Source organism: Siphateles boraxobius, unplaced genomic scaffold (assembly GCF_051911475.1).
Source record: "Siphateles boraxobius isolate OS27281-9 unplaced genomic scaffold, OSU_SipBor_1 32, whole genome shotgun sequence".
NCBI lineage: Eukaryota > Metazoa > Chordata > Actinopteri > Cypriniformes > Leuciscidae > Siphateles > Siphateles boraxobius.
In genome coordinates, this window is record NW_027508942.1 from 6,282,501 (window position 1) to 6,292,500 (window position 10,000).

Here is a 10,000-nt window from a genome sequence, read left to right on the forward strand (position 1 = left end):
GTGAGTGTGTGAGTGAGTGAGTGAGTGAGTGAGTGAGTGAGTGAGTGTGTGAGTGAGTGAGTGAGTGAGTGAGTGAGTGAGTGAGTGAGTGAGTGAGAGAGAGTGCGGAGCTTCACGCTGTTCCAAATCCTACTCGTTTCCCATCAGTAACACATCGATTATTATTAAATATTCTTTACAGTTTTGGATTACTGTGTGAATTATTGACGACTTCAGAAATGAGTATCAGCTAGAACTATGGAGGACTAAACCTGCAGAAATTAAAAATAAATATATAAATAAATGTGTAATAATGGGAAATAAATCGATTAATAAATTAATTTTTTTATTAAATTTAATCTTGAATTTAATTGTTTAAATTTTTATCTATTTAGTTTCTGTAATGCATGCATATATATATATATATATATATATATATATATATATATATATATATTATATATGCATTAATTTATTTTAATTTATTATATTTTATACCTACATATTCAACAGGAAAACCTGGATATATGGGAGAATTTAAAAAGTAAGAATTTAAAAGAATATTCTATAATGCGTTTTAATTTGTGAATATATAAAATATTTTATTGCTGTGAAATTGCCATTTCTGAATTACAAATAGTTTAGAGAATAAGCCTTACTTACGAATAATCACAAATGGCTGTAAAAGTCACGTAAATTCTTCTTTAACTGAATTCAGAAGAACATTCAGTTCTTGAAACCTTTGGAATTCAAGATTGCAATTATTTTATATAATTGAGATTATTTTAGCATTTTTGTTTAGAGTATTTAGATGAAAAGATTACGTGCTATAGTATCACTGACATATAATAATGTCAGTGATGAGATCAGGAGTTTGTATTGAGGAATTAAATGGTTGTAAATTGTTGTCACAAGGTGGCGCTCTCGTCTAAGTGCAGACGGAAGTCTGAGGAGAACAAAGCTGGCACAGATCTGAAGTCAGAAAAACCACGAGACATGCCGAGAGACGCTTCAGATTTCATCCGTTTAAAACTGCTGTAAAATCTGGCATGAAACCTTCAGGAGTCGAACTGAAGAAATGCATCCAAAATCAGAATCCCGGTCGAAACTTTGATTCCTGTTGATGTGAGTTTGGGTGGAGGAGCACTGGGTGACGTCAGACTCTCTGACACACACACACACACACACACACACACACATGGAGGGGCTTTCCAGAATGTCTCAGCTGGAGTCGGACAGATTCTGTGTGCTAGACAAAAGAACAGAGAAATATAAAATTATTCTGCAAATATCAATAGCAACTGTCAAATATCACTGTTGTGACTGGTTGCCGGGGTATTGCTATGTGGTTGCTAGGGTGTTCTCAGTCAGATGACCTTGTAAAGTAAGAGCACAATTTAACCCACCCTGACAGTAACAGATGCCAGAAAGAAACGCAGAGGAGCGATGAGCAGGTTTCAGTGAGTATTTCACAAAAACTGCAAAAAAATATTTCAGATTTTTCATGCACAAATATGTAAACCTTCTTAATTCAAGATGCATTTACTGGAGAAATGAAATGACTGAAGATATAAAATCTTGTTTAATGAAAAATGCATCAAAATGAAGTGAGTTTGTGCTTAAAACAAGAACTAATATCTGCCAATGGAGAAAATATTGTTTTCTCTTTGAAGTTTATTCTTCTGACTCTATTGGCAGATATTTGCTTTTGTTTTTAAGCACAAACTCACTTCATTTTGTCTCATTAAACAAGATTTCTTGTCTTCAGTCATTCTGCTATTCCAGTAAATGCATCTTGATTGAAGAATGTTTAGATATGTGTGCTGGAACACAAGATAAGGAAGAAAGTGTTTTTGAGCGCCGGACGTTCGGTCATTGAAAGCGTTTCGGGTCGTTTAGTACAAACACACTGCAGTGATCGAGAAGCTCGACTGATGTTTTTCACATCTCAAGCATTTTGATTTCAGCGGTAATTTCAAAATGACCACATTCCAATGTATTAAAGATGCAGAGAAAGCGGTATTATTTCCCATCATTCACTGCCTGAGGCCAGTTACGCTTTTGGAATTCATGTTTTTGATTATGAGTGCGAAAGCACCGCCTTCATAACACACTCAGAAACACTCTAATGACATGAAACCTGAGCTGTGGCGCTGTGTGTGTCCATCAATCCACTACAGACAGGAATGAACATGCTGCTTTGTTTGTAAACACACATTAACTTTTCTTTCAAGGCGCCATGAGATCAAAATTGACAGCTCTTATTTGTTTATGGAATATTGCAGTGTTTATTCTATTTATCGGTCCACATAATTATTGTGTTAATAATCTTAAATCAGAATAACTTCTCTGATGACGAGGGCGGGGCAACCTGTATAGCAAACCACAACCATCCAATCAATTCCCCAAGGACACAATCAAGCCCCGCCTACATTTGTTGTTGTTTGAGAAGCTCATATATGTTACAATAGGGAAGAAAAGACCAGAGCAACTTCATGTTGACTTTAAGTTGTTGGGGTTTTACATTTCTTCAGTGTTGCATAATTCTTTTTTTGTGTTAGTGGTTTGTGTATGATCACCATTGTAGTTCTCGAGTGTGTGTTGTGTGTGAATCATCAGGTGTCGGTGCTGTTGGATTTCTTACTGTCAGTCCAACAGCATCCAGTATCCAAATGCGTCCGGAGCCAACAGTGACACACGCTGAGAAAAATGCTGTGTGTGTGTGTGTGTGTGTGTTTACTGTGGCATTAATCTTTACCACTGAGGGGCTTTTGTCAGGAAAACCAGATTCTGCAGCTGTGAACATCAGCCTGGATCTGTCTGTCGTTGTGCTGTTGATGGATCTAACGCACAGATCTGATTGGATGACATCATCTGAGGGTCGTTATTTGTCTTGGGTTAAAGTGTGATGGGCGAGTCGGTGTGAGTCAGCGAGTGAATGACCTCAAACATCAGAGAATCATGTGACGCTCCAGTTCTAGAGCCATTGGTTCATCACCTTCTGATTTCAGATTCTCCAATTAGACTGAATGACCATAAATAAACTTGTAAGCCCAAAGATTAATATCAGGCTATTGTCTACATTAATGTAGATGCATTTGAAAACGGCATTTTCATTTCAGTATGCTCTCTGTCCACACTACACTTTCAGAAGAAAAGGCTGCATAAAGGGTTCCGTCAGGCGCTTCATATGTAGAACCTTAAAGGGTTCTGTCAGGCACTTTATATAGAATCTTAAGGGGTTCCGTCAGGTGATTCATTTGTAGAACCTTAAAGGGTTCCGTCAGGTGATTCATTTGTAGAACCTTAAAGGGTTCCGTCAGGCACTTTATATAGAATCTTAAGGGGTTCCGTCAGGTGATTCATTTGTAGAACCTTAAAGGGTTTCGTCAGGTGATTCATTTGTAGAACCTTAAGGGTTTCCGTCAGGCACTTTATATAGAATCTTAAGGGGTTCCGTCAGGTGATTCATTTGTAGAACCTTAAAGGGTTTCGTCAGGTGATTCATTTGTAGAACCTCAAAGGGTTCCGTCAGGCACTTTATATAGAATCTTAAGGGGTTCCGTCAGGTGATTCATTTGTAGAACCTTAAAGGGTTTCGTCAGGTGATTCATTTGTAGAACCTTAAAGGGTTTCGTCAGGTGATTCATTTGTAGAACCTTAAAGGGTTTCGTCAGGTGATTCATTTGTAGAACCTTAAGGGGTTCCGTCAGGTGATTCATTTGTAGAACCGTAAAGGGTTTCGTCAGGTGATTCATTTGTAGAACCTTAAAGGGTTTCGTCAGGTGATTCATTTGTAGAACCTTAAGGGGTTCCGTCAGGTGATTCATTTGTAGAACCTTAAAGGGTTCCGTCAGGCGCTTCATATGTAGAACCTTAAAGGGTTCTGTCAGGCACTTTATATAGAATCTTAAGGGGTTCCGTCAGGTGATTCATTTGTAGAACCTTAAAGGGTTCCGTCAGGTGATTCATTTGTAGAACCTTAAGGGTTTCCGTCAGGCACTTTATATAGAATCTTAAGGGGTTCCGTCAGGTGATTCATTTGTAGAACCTTAAAGGGTTTCGTCAGGTGATTCATTTGTAGAACCTCAAAGGGTTCCGTCAGGCACTTTATATAGAATCTTAAGGGGTTCCGTCAGGTGATTCATTTGTAGAACCTTAAAGGGTTTCGTCAGGTGATTCATTTGTTGAACCTTAAAGGGTTTCGTCAGGTGATTCATTTGTAGAACCTTAAAGGGTTTCGTCAGGTGATTCATTTGTAGAACCTTAAGGGGTTCCGTCAGGTGATTCATTTGTAGAACCGTAAAGGGTTTCGTCAGGTGATTCATTTGTAGAACCTTAAAGGGTTTCGTCAGGTGATTCATTTGTAGAACCTTAAGGGGTTCCGTCAGGTGATTCATTTGTAGAACCTTAAAGGGTTTCGTCAGGTGATTCATTTGTAGAACCTTAAGGGGTTCCGTCAGGTGATTCATTTGTAGAACCGTAAAGGGTTTCGTCAGGTGATTCATTTGTAGAACCTTAAGGGGTTCCGTCAGGCACTTTATATAGAATCTTAAGGGGTTCCGTCAGGTGATTCATTTGTAGAACCTTAAAGGGTTTCGTCAGGTGATTCATTTGTAGAACCTTAAGGGGTTCCGTCAGGTGATTAATTTGTAGAACCTTAAGGGGTTCCGTCAGGCACTTTATATAGAATCTTAAGGGGTTCCGTCAGGTGATTCATTTGTAGAACCTTAAAGGGTTCCGTCAGGTGATTCATTTGTAGAACCTTAAAGGGTTCCGTCAGGCACTTTATATAGAATCTTAAGGGGTTCCGTCAGGTGATTCATTTGTAGAACCTTAAAGGGTTTCGTCAGGTGATTCATTTGTAGAACCTCAAAGGGTTCCGTCAGGCACTTTATATAGAATCTTAAGGGGTTCCGTCAGGTGATTCATTTGTAGAACCTTAAAGGGTTTCGTCAGGTGATTCATTTGTAGAACCTCAAAGGGTTCCGTCAGGCACTTTATATAGAATCTTAAGGGGTTCCGTCAGGTGATTCATTTGTAGAACCTTAAAGGGTTTCGTCAGGTGATTCATTTGTAGAACCTTAAAGGGTTTCGTCAGGTGATTCATTTGTAGAACCTCAAAGGGTTCCGTCAGGCACTTTATATAGAATCTTAAGGGGTTCCGTCAGGTGATTCATTTGTAGAACCTTAAAGGGTTTCGTCAGGTGATTCATTTGTAGAACCTTAAAGGGTTTCGTCAGGTGATTCATTTGTAGAACCTTAAAGGGTTTCGTCAGGTGATTCATTTGTAGAACCTTAAGGGGTTCCGTCAGGTGATTCATTTGTAGAACCGTAAAGGGTTTCGTCAGGTGATTCATTTGTAGAACCTTAAAGGGTTTCGTCAGGTGATTCATTTGTAGAACCTTAAGGGGTTCCGTCAGGTGATTCATTTGTAGAACCTTAAAGGGTTTCGTCAGGTGATTCATTTGTAGAACCTTAAGGGGTTCCGTCAGGTGATTCATTTGTAGAACCGTAAAGGGTTTCGTCAGGTGATTCATTTGTAGAACCTTAAGGGGTTCCGTCAGGCACTTTATATAGAATCTTAAGGGGTTCCGTCAGGTGATTCATTTGTAGAACCTTAAAGGGTTTCGTCAGGTGATTCATTTGTAGAACCTTAAGGGGTTCCGTCAGGTGATTAATTTGTAGAACCTTAAGGGGTTCCGTCAGGCACTTTATATAGAATCTTAAAGGGTTCCGTCAGGTGATTCATTTGTAGAACCTTAAAGGGTTCCGTCAGGTAATTCATATTTAGAACCTCAAAGGGTTCCGTCAGGCACTTTATATAGAATCTTAAGGGGTTCCGTCAGGTGATTTATTTGTAGAACCTTAAAGGGTTCCGTCAGGCACTTTATATAGAATCTTAAGGGGTTTCGTCAGGTGATTCATATGTAGAACCTTAAAGGATTCCGTCAGGTGATTCATTTGTAGAACCTTAAAGGGTTCCGTCAGGTAATTCATATTTAGAACCTCAAAGGGTTCCGTCAGGCACTTTATATAGAATCTTAAGGGGTTCCGTCAGGTGATTTATTTGTAGAACCTTAAAGGGTTTCGTCAGGTGATTCATTTGTAGAACCTTAAAGGGTTTCGTCAGGTGATTCATTTGTAGAACCTTAAAGGGTTTCGTCAGGTGATTCATTTGTAGAACCTTAAAGGGTTTCGTCTGGTGATTCATTTGTAGAACCTTAAAGGGTTTCGTCTGGTGATTCATTTGTAGAACCTTAAAGGGTTTCGTCAGGTGATTCATTTGTAGAACCTTAAAGGGTTTCGTCAGGTGATTCATTTGTAGAACCTTAAAGGGTTCCTTCAGGTGATTCATTTGTAGAACCTTAAAGGGTTCCTTCGGGTGTTTCATATGTAGAATCTTAGAGGGTTCTTTCAGGCACTTTATATAGAATCTTAAGGGGGTTGCACAGCAGCGTGGCGCCGTGTCGCGTCTAGGTCGACTCAAGGTATCTCACACCGGACGCGCACTTTCTCAGTTTATGGCCAGCAATATTGTTATGTTTTAGGACATTATGGAATTAAGATAATGTCTGTACTATGTTATTATTGTACTGTACAATACAATCGTTGCTGAGTCTGCAGTCTGAACACTTTATCTCAGAGCGTCCGTTAACTGAATGAATTGAGAATATCACCTGAAAATCCGATAACAGCAGCAATTTTCATTCAAGCAGCTGATTTCTGTAAATTAATGTAAAAATAAATGTATATTGCAACACAGGGTAAAGTCAGTATATACATTAATGAAGATTTGAGACAAATAGATGTTAATTTAATATAAAACTATGTAAATGGCGCTATGTGGTGTGCAGGATTTTGAACCAGGTCCTGAGCTGTTGCTGGGCGCCGCCGGTGTGTGTACACTCATAGAGAATAATGTGTTCGAATTTTAAGATGTAGCGCTGCGCTTCTCGTCCGGTGTGCGACCCCCTTTAAAGGGTTCCATCAGGTGCTACATATGTAGAACCTTAAAGGGTTCCGTCGGGTGTTTATGTAACCTTGAACGGAAGAAAGTTTGTGATCATCAAATCTCAGAAAGACATTGGATTGAGTTTTGGTTGGTTTAACAGCAAGTCTGTGTCCGGCATCACATCTGAACAGACTCGCTCAAACATTACGAGTGTGTCAGTACACATAGGAGTCCATGTATGCATGTTTATGTGTGCAGGAGTGTGCGTGTGTGTGTGCTGGTCTGGCCAAAACAAGATTTTCCAAACCGTAAATGGTGAAAAATGTGAAGGGAGGTCATCAGTGTTTTCCTGCGAGTCACAGGAGAGAAATGAACCTCAGTGGTCTGAAACATCCAAACAACAGCAGCGCTGGACGATCGTGAACCCCAAACAACCTGTGTTCGACCAAACAAGTTCTCATCTCGGGTTGCAGATTTTTGCCTCTGATGCTGATTATACACTGCCAACGAGCTCACGAGGTCACAACCTTTATGATAGAACTGATATCACTAAAAGGTTCTTTGGGGAACCAAAAATGGTTCTCCAATCTATGACATCACTGTGAAAACCCTGTTTTGGAACCTTTATTTTTAAGCGTTAAACTCTTCCATTGCACTAAAAGTTCTTTACACCCTTCAAAATAAAGGTACTTTAATGACATCAATGGTTCCATGTAAAACATTTTCATTGCACAAAAGATTCTTTATAGTGGAAAAATGTCCTTTAGATCATTAAAATATTTGCCACACCCAAAAAAAAAGGTTCTTTTAAGAACAGGTAACTGGTTCTTTGGGAACTTAAAATGGTTCTTCTATAGTATCACAGCTAAAAAAAATTTTTTTTATTAAAGTCCGCTTTGACGAGTGCGACTCTCACAAAGATTTATCAAGCACAATTCACCTGATCAAAGAGGAGTTCTAACGAATGACTGAAAAAGAAGTATATATATTTAGTCTATCAGTCAGGAAAAGGTTACGCAGACGTTTCCAAGACTCTGGATCCGAACAGACCAACGGCGAGATCCGTGATGTTGAAAACGAAGAACTCTTGGAACGGTGGTGAAACTCCCCAGGAGCGTCAGGCCTGCCAAGGTTTCCCAGAGGCACAGCCTAAAATCATCCAGACCATCACAAAAGATCATCCAAAGAACTGCAGGCTCCCCGCACCTCAGCGTTTATGGTGCCACAATCAGAAAGAACACTAAGAAGAACATAAACGTTTGTTTATCATTTGCCAAGAAGCACTTAGTTGATTCCAAGTGTTCAGTGGAGCGATGACGCCGATGAGCCGAGCGTGAAGCTGTTTGCTCCAGGAGCTGGAAGAGTTGAATATCAGAAGATGAAGATGAAGCAAAGCTGGATGATGTGAAACTCTTATTTCTGCATGAGAACGGCAGATAAGAAGCACAAAGACCCGTGTGAAATCCTGGAATCTGACTACCCTTGAATTTCCATTGGGATTAATAAAGTATCAATCGAATTGAAATCTGTGATTAATGATTAATGACACTATATACTCTTAAAATTAAAGGTTCCAAAAGAGGGTTTTCTCAGCGATGCCATAGAAGAATCATTTTTGGTTCCCCAAATAACCTTTCTGTGATAATTTCTTAAAAGGACCATTTTTCACTGCATCACTCTTAAAAATAAAGGTTGGTTCCATGTAGAACCTTTAACATCCATTGAAAATTTGGAACCATTGATCCCAATGCAGAACCTTTATTTTTAAGGGTGTAAAGAACTTTTTGTGCAATGGAAAAGTTTAACACTTAAAAATAAAGGTTCCAAAACAGGGTTTTCACAGTGATGGAATAGATATAAGAACCATTTTTGGTTCTCCAAAGAACCTTTTAGTGATGAGTTCTTGAAAGATTTTTTTCTCCTTATCACTCTTAAAAATAAAGGTTGGTTCCATGAAGAAATGTTTAGCATCCATGGAAACTTTCCAATCCACAAAAGGTTCTTAATTGTGGAAAAAAGTTATTTTACTCTTAAAAATTAATAAAAAAATTTTTTTTAGCTGTGATACTATAGAATAACCATTTTACGTTCCCAAAGAACCAGTGAACATTTCTTAAAATAACCCTTTTTTCCACTATAAAGAACTTTTTGTGTAATTAAAAAGTTCTATGGCTGTTAAAGGTTCTTCATGGAACCACTGATGCAAATAAAGAACCTTTATATTTTTAAGGGTGTGAAAATAAATAACTTTTTGTGCAATGGAAAAGTTAAACCCTTAAAAATAAAGATTCCAAAACAGGGTTTTCACAGTGATGCCATAGATAGAAGAACCATATTTGGTTCCCCAAACAACCTTTTAGTGATCAGTTCTTTAAATATATATTTTTAAATAAATCTAAAGAACCTTTTTTCCATTACAAATAACTTTTTGTACCATTGACAGGTGCTATGGAACCATCAGTGCCAAAGGAAACCACCAATGCCAGTACTGGAATACCTTGGCAACTCCATAGCAACACCCTGGCAACCACCCACAACAACTGAGCATCATGGGAGCTCCTTCTGCATTTTCAAAGGTAAAAACTCAGTCGAAAACTTATAATCTCTGTGTGCATTTGCGCAGGCAGCGCTACATGAACCTGAACGCTCTGAGATATCAAAGCAATCTAGACCTGATTAATGATGATTGATTCTGGGAGATTTCAGATACTCCTCCCATATCGTTGATCGTCTAGGAGTCAGAGCGCTCGATTCCTGGAGTCCGAGACCACGGGAAATGAAAGGAGACACACTCGCTCCTGAGCCAAAGCAAATAAACAGTGTGAGAAAGTTTGAGTAGGACGCTTTCGCACAGGCACCCCCCCGAAATCCCTCAATCCGTCTGCGATCCACACGAGGCCGGGAACAGGAACAGGAATGGGATGCTGTTATTGGGTCACGTGCAGTAAGAGAGAGAGAGGACTGAATTCCTGAAAAGTAGGTCAGTATATTGAAGCATCTGTTTAAGCAATAGCGCTGAGCTTTGTAGAAAGTGTAAACACACAGAAGAATGAGAGAAACTCTGTG